Here is a 16,797-nt window from a genome sequence, read left to right on the forward strand (position 1 = left end):
CTTTTAGAGTTTTTTTTTTTTTTTTCTAGACAGTCTCGCTCTGTTGCCCAGGCAACAGAGTGCAGTGGTGCTATCTCGGCTCACTGCAGGCTCCACCTCCCAGGTTCACACCATTCTTCTGCCTCAGCCTCCCGAGTAGCTGGGACTACAGGTGCCTGCCACCACGCCTGGCAAATTTTTTTTGTATTTTTTTTTAGTAGAGATGGGGTTTCACCATGTTAGCCAGGATGGTCTCAATCTCCTGACCTCGTGATCCACCTGCCTCAGCCTCCCAAAGTGCTGGGATTAGAAGCGTGAGCCACCGTGCCTGGCCTTTTTTTTTTTTTTTTTTTTTTTTTTGAGATGGAGTCTCACTCTTGTCGCCAGGCTGGAGTGCAGTGGCACAATCTCAGCTCACTGCAACCTCTGCCTCCTGAGTTCAAGCAATTCTCCTGCCTCAGCCTCCCAAGTAGCTGGGATTACAGATGCTCATCACCACGCCTGGCTAATTTTTGTATTTGTAGTAAAGACAGGGTTTCACCATGTTAGCCAGGCTGGTCTCAAACTCCTAACCTCAGGTGATCTGCCCACCTCAGCCTCCCAAAGTGCTGGGATTACAGGCATGAGCCACCATGCCCGGCCTTAGTGCACTAAGTGGGGACTCACATTAAGTTCTAAAGATATGATATATCTTTACATCATATGTAAAAAGGTATGGTCTTATTTATTCCTCATGGAGACTTGAATTCCCATGTCTGAGGCTCTGAGAGGACCCATAAGCATGAGCTGACTTTTGTATGTGGTAGGACTTAGACCAAAATCCAAGCCCTTTCCATACCAGCAAGGTCAGGTTTAGGAAGGGAGCCTGGTTTCAGATTTCCCAACATTAGATCAGGAACTCTGGAACTGTAAACCAGAGGGCTACCCAGAACCCTGCCTCAGTTCTTCTACTGGGGTGGCTGCTAGGACGATGACCACAGTAGAAAAAAGGAGAGGCTGCTGTTCATCTGAGCCAGAGAGGTTGAACACCTTCTGCTGCACAGCCGCTGCCTGTGTGTGCACATGCTCCCTTCCCTCTAGCGTGTCTCCTCCCGGATATGGGAAATGCTGTCAGAATGCTTCCTCCTGCCAGATCCCATGTAGCCCCCCACCTCCCTTCTTCCAGGAGTTCTGGTTTCTGTTATCCCAGCCTCTTCCTTTCCTGTTCAGAGATGTCCTGTCAGTTCCCAGAACCTTTTGTTTCAGAAAACACAACCCCTCTTTTCACATCTGGTCTCAGACTTACCTCTGATTTCAGGTCTGCTAATCTGTCACATGTGTGACACTGACCGGGTACCCACAATGAAAGATGATGTGTCTCTCCTGCTCCACCCCCGATACCCCCACTCCTGGTATCTGGGCTGCCCCATAAAGCTTCATGGAGGAATTGGCCAAGGGTCCTGCAGTATCCAGGCCTAGCCCTGGCTGGATTTTTTTCCAGGAAAGAGATGGGAAGATGAGGCCTGTGGTGGGTGGAAAGTGGCTGTTTATGGAGCAGTGGACTGAACTTTGGAAAGAAGAGCCCTGGGTCTGCTGCTGACTCACTGTGTTCCCTGCAGGGACAGAAATAGCTACTTCAGATGGCTGTCTTGAGGCTCAAATGATAGAACATTAGTGAGGAGTTTTTATGCTGAGTTTTTTTTTTTTTTGGGGGATGGAGTCTTGCTCTGTCGCCCAGGCTAGAGTGCAGTGGCGCTATCTTGGCTCACTGCAAGCTCCGCCTCCCAGGTTCACGTCATTCTCCTGCCTCAGCCCCCCAAGTAGCTGGGACTACAGGTGACCGCCACCGTGCCTGGCTAATTTTTTATATTTTTAGTAGAGACAGGGTTTCACCGTGGTCTCAATCTGCTGACCTCGTGATCTGCCTGCTTTGGCCTCCCAAAGTGCTGAGATTACAGGCATGAGTCACTATGCCCGGCCTTTATGCTGAGTTTTAAGGGCTGTGTCAGACACCAGGTGGTGGGAGGGAGCTGTTTTGAGAGCAGGGAATTTAGGATACTTAGGAAATTAGAAAATTAGAGAAGTCATAGGATCTTGGAACTAAGGAAGAACCTTAGAGTCCTGTAGAGCAGAACCCAGCATTTGTATGTGGAGAAACGGAGGCCCAGAGAAGTTGTGACTTATCCGGGTCATTCTGCAGGTCTGGGTGTCCCACCCGAGTCCATGTCAGGGCTCTTTCTGCACACCAAGCCCCATGCCCACCTCTGTGTGACTGGCTGTGGTGGGAGGGTCCTCCTAGGCTAGAGGTGCTGGGATCCCTTTTCAGTCCAGAAATAATGAGCTTAGAGGGCCTGGAAGTAGCATGGACTAAAACCCAGGAAGGATCACGGGGACTGTTGATGCCAGTGAGGACTCCAGGAAGCCGCTGTCGGGACAGCCCTGCTTTGGGAGTCTGAGGTTCCAGGAAACCCCAGGAATCCAGATTCTCATCCCTGAGACCTACTCAGGACTAGCTCAAGGGACCGAGCTAGGAAACCTGCTTGAAGTGGTAGAGGCAGCCAGGGGTGCACAGCAATCCAGGCAGGCTTCGATCAGTTCCAGGTTGATTGCTTCTCCAAACTGGCTCCAAGACAGGCATGTAGCTCAAGTTGGTCTGGACTCAATCCCGGGACTTTAGGACTTTTGCTAGAAATCTGGTGTGGTGTAAGAGCGGATTCACTCTGTGGGCTGCTTGGACTCAGATTCCCCCAGGACTAGAGGCTGCTTCTCCTTGGTGGGAGGAGTTACAATCTTGCAAGGGTTCTAAAGACCCCCGGGTGCTGGGTGGTGGGCTTTTCCTGACAACTTCCATAAGTTATTGGTACCTAAATTCACACTGCCTAGCATTGTAATAGTCTGATCAACCCTGCTCAGTGTTCTCATACTTGCCCTATTACCAGGGAGAGAAACAGAGAGGTGGGTGCCTCCCTAGAGTATCCACCCACACTGTGTCCTGAATGCCCCTCCTCAGCTTGTCTCTCGTGGGGACCTGCACCTGCTTTTCCTACTAACTGCTGGCTTGTATTTATTCCCCTAAAGCCTGTTCCGTAACCCAGTGTGGTTCTTAGACTTGAGCAAGCCTCAGAAACACCTGGAGGGCTTATCTCCAGTCCTAATTCTGTAGGTCTGGGGTGAGGCCTTATAATGTGCATTTTAACAACTTCTCCAGTGTTGCCCAATGCTGCTGGTGCACACCAAGTGTAGAAATTGCCTCTGTGCCTGTTGCACAGTAGGTGGAGGTGGCAACTGTAAAAGAGATCCAGCTATCCTAAAAACAGAAAAGGTACTGTCTTCAGTGGGACTGCTAGGATTGGAAGGAATGTGAGCCTGTAGCTGCTCCTTTGCCCCCAAGAAAGCCAGCTTGCCTTATGATGAAGCCAACACAGACTGGGTGCAGCAGCTCACACCTGTAATCCCAGCACTTTGGGAGGCCAAGGCGGGCAGATCACCTGAGGTCAGGAGTTTGAGACCAGCCTGGCCAACATAATGAAACCCTAGCTCTACTAAAAAAATAAAAATAAAAAAATAAAAAAAAAATTAGCCAGGCATGGTGATGCATGCCTGTAATCCCAGCTACTCAGGATGTTGAGACAGGAGAATCACTTGAACTGGGAGGTGGCAGTTAGAGTGAGCTGAGATTGCACACTGCACTCCAGTCTGGGGGACAGAGCAAGGCCTCATCTCAAAAAAAAAAAAAGTATGAAGCCAACGTAATTGAGAGAGAGTGACACATTCCAGAGAATATTTGAGTAGCTGAATCTAGACATGTTTTACACTAACTGGATCTAGCCCCTTTTTAGTGAAATGAACCCCCAGAAAGTTACCTTCTTTCCCTAAACCCATCTCAATAGGTTGCTGTCTGACAATTCTGAGTCTCGCTGTAGTGGAGAAGACATTGAAGACACCAGGTTATAGAAAAACAACAGAGAAAAGAAAATAGAGGGTCGGGTGTGGTGGCTCACGCCTGTAATCCCAGCACTTTGGGAGGCTGAGGCAGGCAGATCACCTGAGGTCAGGAGTTCGAGACCAGCCTGGCCAACATGGTGAAACCCCGTCTCTACTGAAAATACAAAATTAGCCTGGCATGGTGGAGCACACCTGTAATCCCAGCTACTTGGGAGGCTGAGGTAGGCGAATCACTTGAACCCGTGAGGCAGAGGTTGCAGTGAGCCAAGATCAAGCCACTGCACTCCAGCCTGGGTGAGAGAGCGAGACTCTGTCTCAAAAAAAAAAAAAAAAAAAAAAAAAAGAAAAAGAAAAGAAAATAGAGAACTTGGGCCAAGTCCCTTCCCAGCTACACCATGAAGGGACTGGATTCGCCCCCAAGACTCTGCCTTGTCCAATCCCTTCATGGTGCAGCTGGGAGGGAATTTTGCCTAAGGTCATACAGCAGTGAGGGGCAGTGCTGGAATAGGAATTTGTACCACCTGACTCTTTTAAAGAGACAAAGTCTCATTTTGTCATCCAGGCTGGCGTATAGTGCCATGTTCATGGCTCACTGCAGCCTTGAATTCCCGAGCTCAAGCGATCCTCCCGCCTCAGTCTCCCAAATAGCTCAGACTACTGGTGTGTGCCACCATGCCTGGCTAATTTAATTTAAATTTTTTTTTGTAGAGACGGGGGCTCGCCATGTTGCCGAGGCTGGTCTCAAATTCCTGGGCTCAAGCAATCCTCCTGCCTCAGCCTCCCAAAGTGCTGGAATTACAGGAGTGAGCCACCATACCCCAGCCCCTCTTGATTCTTTATCAATGCCCTCTCCTGGACCTCTCATGGCCTCTTGAGTAAGTACTGACCCAAGAAAAGAAGATGCAGCTGCTTCTCTCCAGAAGCTCCACTAGTCAGACTGCTCCCTGGGGTGGTGTTGACAAGGTCTCATTAGAGAGCTGGGGAGTCACAGGGGGAGTCTGTTGGGTACACCTCTTGGGCTGAGTCTCGTGCAAGGTGTTGGCTCTATGCAGGCACAGTCCCCTCTGCCTGGATTTCAATGGCCTGGTGCTTAAGGGCCTAGGCTCTGGAATGACATGGGATGGATCTAAATCCCCATGCTGAGGTGTGAGGTCTATCTAGACACATTGCTTAACCTCTTTGAGCCCCAGTTCTCTTATTTACAGTGATACTTAGGTCAAGATGTTAATTTGATAGTCTTGGTGTCATGCCTGGCATGAAGTAGCTGCTCAATAAATAATCACTGTTAGTATGGCATTATGATAACTGCAGACCACACAGGCCTCGAGCAGTGAGCAGCAGCCCAATATTTACTATTGCTCTGGTAGCCTATACAGCCATAGAGTCCACGAATTCTAAAGAGGAGCTCTGGAAAGTGTGAAAGCCTCTGGACTCCAATGAAGCTATTTGCTGGGCTTCCCAGGCAACAAGAAGGCATAATAATTGTCAGCATCATCATTCTCACCATTAGAAGGTGCCACCTCCCAGACTCTACAACTCGTATATCCAGCTGGGAGAGCTACTATTTCTCTGCAGGCAATCAATTAATAGAAACCTCCTTTCTGTAGTGAACATGAAAGCATTTGACAGTTTTAAAGGATTTTACCAATTAAACAAAAGTCATTCCTTTTCCTCCTTTCTGAACCCAATCCGCCCTCCCAACACACACACCCTCTACTCTTGGTACATGGAAGAAGAAAGAGTAACTCGTCTACTCTAGACTCAAATTGACTACAGATAGTTTGGCTAATTCAGTTCAAATTAAATTCTTTTCTTGCCTATCTTGTCCTCTTCACAAATGGGAATTGGCCCTTGGAGTTCAATTTCTTTCTAAAGTTCCTATTGCATGACTGGGGGTAATTTCTCAACAATGGCTGGTGATGTGAGACCTGTGGTTGCTCAAAAAGATGGAGGGGCTGGCTGCAGCGGCTCACGCCTGTTATCCCAGCACTCTGGGAAGCCGAGGTGGGTGGATCATTTGATCACCGTTCTGGGATTACAGGCTATGAGCCACCACATCCAGCCTGAACAAGTCACTTTTGATGCTACCATTTCCACGTTTACAAAGTGAGAAGTAAATCAGTCAGAGTATATTAGTTGCAAACAACAGAAACAACTCTAGCTAGCCTGAGAGAATAAAAAGGTAGAGGGTTAGTCTCCTGGAGAGATTTGGGGACCTCAAAGGAAAGATTATACAACGTGCCTCCAAAAAAAAAAAAAAGGGTCACCACAAGGGCAAATGCATGATTTAATGGGGTTAGGACTTTCAGCCCCATCCCCCCAACCTCTAGGGAGGAGAGAGGGACTGAAGGTCAAGCTGATCACTAATGGCCAATGGTTTAATCAATCATGCCTACGTAATGAAGCCTCCATAAAAACCCAAGAGGACAGGCTTCAGAGAGCTTCCTGATAGCCAGACATGCTGGGGTTCCTAGAAGGTGGCAGGCCCAGGGAGGACGCAGAAGCTCTGCACCCCTTCCCATACCTCACCCTATGCATCTCTTCATCTGCAGCCTTTGTAATAACCTTTATAATAAACCAGTGTGTTTCCCTGAATTCTTTTTGGTTTTTTAATTTTTGAGACACAGCCTGGAATGCAGTGGTATGATCATGAATCACTGCAGCCTCGACCTCCCGGGCTCAAGCGATCCTCCTGCCTCAGCCTCTTGAGTAGCTGGGACTAGAGGCTTGTGCCACCATGCCTGGCTAATTTTATTTTTTATAGAGACGGGGTCTCACTCTGTTGACCAAGCTGGTCTTGAACTCCTGGGCTTAAGCGATCCTCCCACCTTGGCTTCCCAAAGTGCTGGGATTACAGGTGTGAGCTACTGCACCTGGCCTTGCTTCCCTGCATTCTGTGAGCCCCTCCAGCAAATTAATTAAGCCCAAAGAGGGTTGTGGAAACCCCAACTTAAAGCCAGTTGTCAAAAGTTTTAGAGGCTCCACTTTTGACTGGTGTCTGAAGTGAGGGCAGTCTTGGGGACTGAGCCCTCAGACTGTGGGATCTGATGCCATCTCCAAGTAGATAGTGTTAGAATTGAATTGGAGGACACCTAGCTGGTGTCCACTGCAGAACTGATTGTTTGCCGGCTGGTGGGGGGAAATCCCCTCATTTTGGGGTCACACAAGTCTGTTGTGTGTTGATGACTGTTGTGGTGGTGTGAAAGCAGAGGGAAACATAGTTTGAGAATTTTTTCCTGAACAATGGGACTGTCAGTCAAGGTGGACCACCCTTTCTTGGCCCCACATCAGGTGAATCAGCCTCTCCTGGGAATTACTTTGAATGGTCCAGTGCAAGGACTGAAGAGGCTGGAGCTGACATCGCTGTGGCTTTGCTTGGAAGACATTGTCCACTTGGCTTCTCTAGCACCCCTCAGGGGCTTTTTTTTTTTGGAGGCACATTGTGTAATCTTTCCTTTGAGGTCCCCAAATCTCTCCAGGAGACTAACTCTCTACCTTTTTTTTCCTCTCAGGCTAGCTAGAGTTCTTTCTGTTGTTTGCACCTAAAATACTCTGACTGATTTACTTCTCACTTTGTAAATGTGGAAATGGTAGCATCAAAAGTGACTTGTTCAGGCTGGGTGTGGTGGCTCATAGCCTGTAATCCCAGAACTTTGGGTGGCTGAGGTGGGCAGACAGTTTGAGGTCAGGATTTTGAGACCAGCCTGGCCAACATGGTGAAACCCTGTCTCTACTAAAAATACAAAAATTAGCCGGTGTGGTGGCGCATGCCTGTGATCCCAGCTACTCGGGAGGCTGAGGCAGGAGAATCACTTGAACCTGGGAGGCAGAGGCTATGGTGAACCCATATTGTGCCACTACACTACAGCCTGGGTGACAGAGCAAGACTCCGTCTCAAAAAAAAAAAAGGCTTGTTCAAGGCCAAACTATGAGAACTTTGGGCACAAGTTTAAGGCTATGCCCTTCAGGAAGAAATGATCCTGAATCAATCAGTGGCCACAAAGGTAGGGCAAATCTTCCTAGGTCAAGTTCACCCTGTGTGTGTGAGACAGAAATAGAATGAATAATGGTGTTGGAGACGGCGGTCCCAGATTCTCATAACAATCAATCCGTAACTCTGAGTCACAAGTATGAGTTTCAATTCTGGTCATTAGACCAGCAGAGTTTTGAGAGGCCCAGGACCATGCTCTTAGCACTTTAGGCCTGAGGAAGAATTCTGAAAAGGAGAAGAGGTGGGGCGTGGTGGCTCATACCTGTAATCCCAGCATTTTGGGAGGCTGAGGTGGGTGGTTCACTTGAAGCCAGGAGTTCGAGACCAGCCTAGCCAATATGGCGAAACCCCTGTCTCCACTAAAAATACAAAAAAATTAGCCGGACATGGTGCCTGTAATCTTGGGAGGCTGAGGTAGGAGAATCGCTTGAACCGGGGAGGTGGAGGTTGCAGTGAGCTGAGATTGCACCACTACACTCCAGCCTGGGCAACAGGGCAAGACCCATCTCAAACAAAACAAAACAAAAAGAATGAAGAATGATACATTCTGTTTTATTTGTATTGTTTTTAGAGACAGGGTCTTGCTCTGTTGCCCAGGCTGGAGTGCAATGGCATGATCATGGCTCAAGGCAGCTTTGAAATCCTGGCCTGGAGGGATCCTCCTGCATTGGCCTCTCAAAGTGCTGGGCTTAGAGGAGTAAGCCACCACGCCTGGCCCAAGGATGATGCATTTTGAGGCCTACGGGTGAGACAGCTTTGTGGGAATTTGTGTACAGAGAAAATGGTCAGAGCTAAGAAAGGGGCAGAATTAGAACAGTATTCAAAGAGGACAAATAATGGCAGGAATCCGAAGGACAGATTAAGCTGGATGAGGCTGGAGTGAGGAAACTAAGTAAAGAACCTAACACAATCCGTGGCCGTAAGAATGGACCAGAGGCAACTCATCAGAGAAACGCAGAGATGAAATCTATTGTTCTTACAAAGGACAGAAGAGTCAAAGGTGGCTTTAAAGTGCCTGGCTGGCCAAGTGCGGTGGCTCACGCCTGTAATCCCAGCACTTTGGGAGGCTGACGCAGGTGGATCACGAGGTCTGGAGTTCGAGACCAGCCTGGCCAACATGGTGAAACCTTGTCTCTACTAAAAATACAAAAATTAGCCAGGCGTGGTAGCGCTTGCCTGTAATCCCAGCTACCCGGGAGGCTGAGGCAGGGGAATTGCTTGAACCTGAGAGGTGGAGGTTGCAGTGAGCCAAGATCACACCACTGCACTCCAGCCTGGGCGACACAGCAAGACTCTGTCTCGGAAAGAAAATAAGAAATAAAGTGCCTGGCCTAGTAAACAGCCACAGAGGTGATGATGGCAGCAGGAGTGGCAATCACAGAAACAGGGGATGCTGGAACTAGACCGGTCACCAAATCACCAGAAAAATTAACACCATGAAAAACTATAGTAGAGTGTTAAGAAAATAAAAACAAACTTTAAACACTCTACCTATGAGGGCATACTAGCTGGGTGTGGTGGCTCAAGCCTGTAATCCCAGAACTTTGGGAAGCTGAAGTGAGAGGATCCCTTGAGCCCAGGAGTTTGAGACCAGCCTGGGCAACATAGTGAGACCCTGTCTCTATAAAAAAAAAAATTAGCTGGGCAGGGTGGCACACCCTTGTAGTCTCAAATACTGGGGAGGCTGAGGCAGGAGGATCGCTTGAGCCTGGGAGGTCAAGGCTGCAGTGATCCGTGGCTGTGCCACTGCACTCCAGCCTGGGCAACAGAGCAAGACTCTGTCTCAGAAAAAAAAAAAAAAAAAAAAAAAAAAAAAAAAAGGGAGAGCTATGAATGAGGACATACTGAATAAATATGCTGGATGCTTAAGTTTGATTTTCTCCTCTCCTCAAATCTCTGTCCTCACTGAGGCAGAACTAGGCCTGGCCTCATGGGTAGCTGTTTCAACTGTGAAGAGTTGTTTGAGCCTTGACACCCAAGACACTTAACAATTAGTGTCAACTCTAAGCACATGAGACACAAAAGAAGAATCTTTTTTTTTTTTTTTTTACCAAATTTGGCCTGCATAGACTCCCAAGATCTGCCACATGAGCCTGCTTTGATGAACTCCACGATGAACTGCTTCCTGTCTCAGGGCTATAAACATGTCATTTCCTCTGCCTGGACTATTCTTCCCCCATTCTTCTCAGAACTAAATCTTACTTATCCTTCAGGTTTCAGTGTCAAAGTCATTTCCTCAGCAATCTCACATCTGAAGGATTTGAGTGAGGTATGGAATTTATTTATTTATTTATTTATTTTGCATATCAAACATATTAGGAAGGTTGCACATGGGAAGACGGGGAATAGAAATGGGGGGTGGGAATTAAAGAAAATAAATGATAGAGGGACTTTGTATGGATCAATGATAATAACTCAATCCTCTATTTGACAAAGAAGAAGGAGAAGGAAGAGGAAGAAAAAGCAAGTAGGATAAAGGATCAGAAAGGGAGGAAAATAGAAAAAATTAGAGTATGACTCCAGGGTAGACCTGTTTTGTTGTCGCTTGGTTGGTTGTTTCTCTGTTGTATTTTTCATATGTTTCGCCATGTTGGCCAGGCTGGTCTCAAACTCCTAGCCTCAAGTGATCAACCTGCCTCGGCCTCCCAGAGTACTGGGACTACAGGCGTGAGCCACCACGTCCAGCCCCCACATTGCTTCTGGCCTCTGTGGTACACCTCCCAGATGGGGCGGCTGGGCAGAGGCGCTCCCCACATCCCAGACGGGGCGGCCAGGCAGAGGTGCTCTTCACTTCCCAGACAGGGTGGCCGGGCAGAGACGCTCCTCACTTCCTAGACGGGGTGGCGGCCGGGCAGAGGCGCTCCTCACATCCCAGACGATGGGTGGTGGCCGGGCAGAGGCGCTCCTCACTTCCCAGACAGGGCAGCCGGGCAGAGGCGCTCCTCACTTCCCAGATGGGGTGGCGGCCGGGCAGAGGCGCTCCTCAGTTCCCCGAAGGGGCGGCCGCGCAGAGGCGCTCCTTACTTCCCAGAGGTGGCTGCCGGGCAGAGGCGCTCCTCACTTCCCAGATGGGGTGGCCGGGCAGAAGCGCTCCTCACTTCCCAGACGATCGGCAGCTGGGCAGAGACACTCCTCACATCCCAGACGATGGGCGGCCGGGCAGAGGCGCTCCTCACTTCCCAGACAGGGCGGCCGGGCAGAGGTGCTCCTCACATCCCAGATGCAGCGGCCGGGCAGAGGCGCTCCTCACTTCCCAGACGGGGTGGCTGCCGGGCAGAGGCGCTCCCTCACTTCCCAGACGGGGTGGCCGGGCAGAGGCTCTCCTCACTTTCCAGACGATCGGCAGCTGGGCAGAGACACTCCTCACATCCCAGACGATGGGCGGCAGGGCAGAGGCGCCCCTCACTAACCAGACGGGGCGGCCGGGCAGAGGCGCTCCTCACATCCCAGACCATGGGTGGCCAGGCAGAGACGCTCACCACCTCCCAGACGGGGCGGCGGCCGGCCGGGCAGAGGCTGCAATCCCAGCACCCTGGGAGGCCAAAGCAGGTGGCTGGGAGGCGGAGGCTGCAGCGAGCCAAGACCAGGCCACCGCACTCCAGCCCGGGCAACACTGAGCACCGAGTGAGCGAGACTCCGTCTGCAGTCCCAGCACCTCGGGAGGCCGAGGCGGGCAGAGCACCCGGGGTCAGGAGTTGGAGACCAGCCTGGCCAACATGGCGAAACCGCGCCTCCAGCCAAAGGACAAAAACCAGGCGGGGGTGGTGGCGCGCGCCGGCAATCCCAGGCGGCCCGCAGGCCGAGGCAGGAGAATCACGGGAGCCGGAGGCAGGGAGTGTGCAGCGTGCGGAGTATACTCCAGTACTCCAGTCCGGGAGAAAAGAGAGAGAGAGAGAGAGAGAGAGAGGAGGTATGGAATTTATAGAAATGCTAATTATTATATGTAATAACAAACTTAAGCCAGAATTTTCTGGAATCATTTGTTGTAAACAACAGTATTACTAACAATATGTTGACATTCAGTATGCGTAGATGATATTAAACAGAATAGCTCTTCCTCAAGAGACAACAATGAGAAATGAGACAGGAATACAAAGTTTGAAATAGGAGTCATTTGAGGAAAGTCTTTGTTTTTCCTTTTCTAGTGTCTTTTCTAATTTTGCCTTTTGTTTTCATGTTCCTCCTGAGGCTTTCTTTCTCTTTTTTTCCTTATTTTGTCAATGTGCTCTCTTTCCTTTGTCTTAGTGATACTAAATCTGCCCCCACAAATCCTAGCATTTATTGAAATCAAACCACATTTTTTTCTTTTCTGGTAATCAGATCCAAATAGCCCAGAGAAGAGTCACGTTTTTCTCAGATGTTGATACAACTACTACCGAACCAGCTCCTGTGACCTAGGGATCCCTTCTAGAAGAAAGAGGTACTACTCTAAGGCTCACATCCAGGACTCATAGTAGGCAACTCATAAATCATAGCCACTACTGTTCTCTGTAACAAATACCTGCTTCCCACTCCCACCTACAGACTTATAAAAGTATCTTTTGGGGATACCAAGTGCAATAAATAACATGCGTACAGATATTTAAAATACTTTTCATGGACTGGGTGAGGTGGCTCATTTTATCTCTCTGAACTTCCATTTTATGATATGTAAAATGGAGATGATAATTTCTACCATGCAAGTTTGTTAACATAATTAAATGAGATCAGGCCAGGCACAGTGGCTCATGCCTGTTATCCCAGCACTTTGGGAGGCCGAGATGGGAGGATCGCTTGAGCCCAGGAGTTCGAGACCAGCCTGGGCAACATAATGAGATTCCGTCTCTACAAAAAATTAGCCAGGTGTGGTGGTGAGCACTTGAAGTTCCAGCTACTCAGGAGGCTGAGGTGGGAGGATCACTTGAGCCTGGGAAGTTGAGGCTGCAGAGAGCCGTGATCATGCCACTGCACTCCAGCAAGATCCTGTCTCAAAAAAATAAATAAATAAAAATAAAAAATAAAAATAGTTTTCATTCATGATGTCATTTAATTCAGTTGTTTTTTTTCTTTTTTTTTTGAGATGCAGTTTTGCTCTTGTCGCCCAGGCTGGAGTGCAGTGGCGCAATCTCAGCTCACTGCAACCTCCGCCTCCTGGGTCCAGGCAATTCTCCTGCCTCAGCCTCCTGGGTAGCTAGAATTACAGGCGTGCACCACCACGCCCAGCTAATTTTTGTATTTTTAGTAGAGACGGGGCTTCACCATGTTGGCCAGGCTGTTCTTGAGCTCCTGACCTCAGATGATCCACCCGCTTCGGCCTCTCAAAGTGCTGGGATAACAGGTGTGAGCCACCCTGCCTGGCCTGATCTCATTTAATTATTTTAACAAACTTGCATGGTAGAAATTATCATCTCCATTTTACGTATCATAAAATGGAAGTTCAGAGAGATAAAATGACTTTCCCAAGGTTATTCACCCAGTAATTCCAGAATTTAGACTCCAAGTAGGGCCCAATTCCATGTTTTGTGGACTTTTTGATATAGGAGTTAAAAAGAAATTATTTAGGCAGATAGTAAGGGTGAGGAAGTCCTCGGTAAGGTTTCCCTTTTAATAAAAAGCAGCCCCCAAATAATTTATTTTCCAACAAAACGCAGCCTATAAAATCGAGCTGCAGACATAAGCAGGCTGGAAGCTTGCATGGGTGAATTCTGGCAGCTGTGACAATAGGAAAAGGCTTTCTCCCTCTTCAAAGCAAATGTGCATAAATATCCTGTATCAAATAATTCATCCTAGTGGGAAGTCATCAACTGCTGATAAGCCACTCTATCTATAGGTGATTTATATTCTAATCAGAGTAGGCTCTCTAATTCAGGCTTTTATCATTTATTTGCCTGGGAAATTCCAAAAGCCTCTAACAAGCCTTCATACCTCTTCTCTTTTCCTCCTTCAGTCCATTCTCCAGCCTATTACCAGTAATGTTTTCAAGTATAGATCTGTTCTTGCCCTTCTCTACTTAAAAGTCTTCAGGCTAGGCACGATGGCTCATACCTGTAATCCCAGCAATTTGGGAGGCTGCGGTTCGAGACTAGCCTGACCAACATGGCAAAAGCCCATTTCTAGTAAAAATACAAAAAAATTAGCCGGGCATGGTGGTGGGTGCCTGTAATCCCAGCTAGTCAGGAGGCTGAGGCAGGAGAATTGCTTGAACCCGGCAGGTGGTGGTTTTTCTTTTCTTTTTTCTTTTTTTTTTTTTTTTTTTTTGAGACGGAGTCTCGCTCTGTCACCCAGGCTGGAGTGCAGTGGCGCAATCTCGGCTCACTGCAAGCTCCGCCTCCCGGGTTCACGCCATTCTCCTGCCTCAGCCTCTCCGAGTAGCTGGGACTACAGGCGCCCGCCACCACGCCCGGCTAATTTTTTTGTATTTTTAGTAGAGACAGGGTTTCACCGTGGTCTCGATCTCCTGACCTCGTGATCCGCCCGCCTTGGCCTCCCAAAGTGCTGGGATTACAAGCGTGAGCCACCGCGCCCGGGTTTTTCTAAGCCGAGATTACACTACTGCACTCCAGCCTGGGGGAGAGCAAGACTCTGTATTAAAAAAAAGAAAAGTCTTCCATGTGAACTAGGCACAGTGGCTCATGCCTGTAATCTCAGTGCTTTGGGAGGCCAAAGTGAGAGAATTGCTTGAGCCCAGGAGTTCAAGAGCAGCCTGGGCAACACGGTGAGACTCCATCCCTACAAAAAAAAAAAAAATTTTTTTTTAAGTCTTCTATGCAGCCAGGTGCAGTGGCTCATGCCTGTAATCCCGGCACTTTGGGAAGCCAAAGTGGGCAGATCACGAGGTCAGGAGTTCGAGACCAGCCTGGCCAACATGGTGAACCTCATCTCTACTAAAAATACAAAAATTAGCCAGGCGTGGTGGCGTGTGCCTGTAATCCCAGCTACTCAGGAGGCTAAGGCAGGATAATCGCTTGAACCCGGGAGGTGGAGGTTGCAGTGAGCCAAGATTGTGCCACTGCACTCCAGCCTGGGAGACAGAGTGAGACCCCATCTCGAAAAAAAAAAAATTCTTCTATTCATCTTTCCAGGGAACGTATCTGATTGGTCTTAAAAAACTAGACAATTATTATTATTATTATTATTTTATTTATTTATTTTTTTGAGAATGAAATGTTTCCTATCATAGTGGATTCTTAAGCACGTTCTCCACGTATGCGGCGTGCTAGCTGGATGTCTTTTCGCATAATTGTTACACGTTTGGCATGGATAGCACACAGGTTGGTGTCTTCAAAAAGGCCAACCAGATAGGCCTCATTTGCCTCCTGCAAAGCACCGATAGCTGCGCTCTGGAAGCGCAGATCTGTTTTAAAGTCCTGAGCAAGAACGTTAGATATTTTCTTTCCATGGGGTCAAAAGGTACCTAAGTATATGATTGCGAGAGGAAAAATAGGGGACAGAAATCAGGTATTGGCAGTTTTTCCATTTTCATTTGTGTGTGAATTTTTAATATAAATGCGGAGACGTAAAGCATTAATGCCAGTTAAAATGTTTCAGTGAACAAGTTTCAGCAGTTCAACTTTATAATAATTATAAATAAACCGGTTAAATTTTTCTGGACAATGCCAGCATTTGGATTTTTTTAAAACAAGTAAATTTCTTATTGACGGCAACTAAATGGTGTTTGTAGCATTTTTATCATACAGTTGATTCCATCCATTCACTATACTTTTCTAACTGAGTTGTCCTACATGCAAGTACATGTTTTTAATGTTGTCTGTCTTCTGTGCTGTTCCTGTAAGTTTGCTATTAAAATACATTAAACTATAAAAAAAAACAAAAAACTAGACAATTATGTAAATGGTGGCTGGAACATCTATTTTTCTACAAAACTGAAAAAATGAACCTGGTTCTAGAAGAATGTACAACAAAATAAAACATGAAGTAGTGGAAAAAAAGTCTTTGATGGCTCCTCTTATGGGCTGAATTGTTTTCCCATAAAAATCCATATGTTGAGGCCTCGCATGGTTGTTCATCCCTGTAATCCCAGCACTTTGGGAGGCCAAGGCAGGTGGATCACTTGATGTTAGGAGTTCAAGACCGGCCGGGCATGGTGGCTCACACCTGTAATCTCAGCACTTTGGGAGGGGGATGCAGGCAGATCACGAGGTCAGGAGTTCGAGACTAGCCTGGCCAACATGGCGAAACCCCATCTCTACTAAAAACACAAAAAAATTAGCTGGGCGTGGTGGTGGGTGCCTGTAATCCCAGCTACTTGGGAGGCTGAGGCAGGAGAATCACTTGAAACCAGAAGGCGGAGGTTGCAGTCAGCCGAGATCGTGCCACTGCACTCCAGCCTGGGTGACAACAGCAAAACTCCATCTCAAAAAAAAAAAAAAGGGAGTTCAAGACCAGCCCGGCCAACATGGTGAACCCTGTCTCTACTAAAAAGACAAAGAAACTAGCCGGGCGTGGTGGAACACACCTGTAATCCCAGCCACTTGGGAGGCCGAGACAGGAGAATTGCTTGAACCCAGGAGGCAGAGGTTGCAGTGAGCTGAAATCATGCCACTGCACTCCAACCTGGGTGACAGTGAGACTCTGTCTCAAAATAAAATAAAATAAAATAAAAATTCAGATGTTGAAATTTGTTGAAGTTCTATGCCCTAGTACCTTAGAATGTGCCTGTATTTGGAGACATGGTCTTTAAAGAGGTAATTAAAAATGAGACCATGGCCGGGTATGGTGGCTCATGCCTGTAATTCCAGAAATTTGAAAGGCCAAGGCCAGAGGATTGCTTGAAGCCAGGAATTTGAGACCAGTTGGGCATTGTAGTGAGACCCCATCTCTATTTTTTTTTTTTTTTTTTGAGACAGAGTCTCGCTCTGTCACCCAGGCTGGAGTGCAGTGGCGCAGTCTCTGCTCACTGCAAG

At 48.0% G+C, this 16,797-nt stretch overlaps 1 long non-coding RNA gene across 1 annotated transcript; it reads left to right on the forward strand.

The window, feature by feature from the left end:
* The first annotated feature begins 1,703 nt into the window (after positions 1 to 1,703).
* Positions 1,704 to 14,270, forward strand: LOC134735863 (uncharacterized). Its single transcript, XR_010119425.1, has 3 exons — positions 1,704 to 4,778; positions 10,108 to 10,163; positions 11,078 to 14,270. It is a non-coding gene; the product is annotated as an uncharacterized lncRNA (long non-coding RNA).
* The last annotated feature ends 2,527 nt before the right edge of the window (positions 14,271 to 16,797 follow it).

Source organism: Symphalangus syndactylus, chromosome 24 (genome assembly GCF_028878055.3).
Source record: "Symphalangus syndactylus isolate Jambi chromosome 24, NHGRI_mSymSyn1-v2.1_pri, whole genome shotgun sequence".
Taxonomy (NCBI): Eukaryota; Metazoa; Chordata; class Mammalia; order Primates; family Hylobatidae; genus Symphalangus; species Symphalangus syndactylus.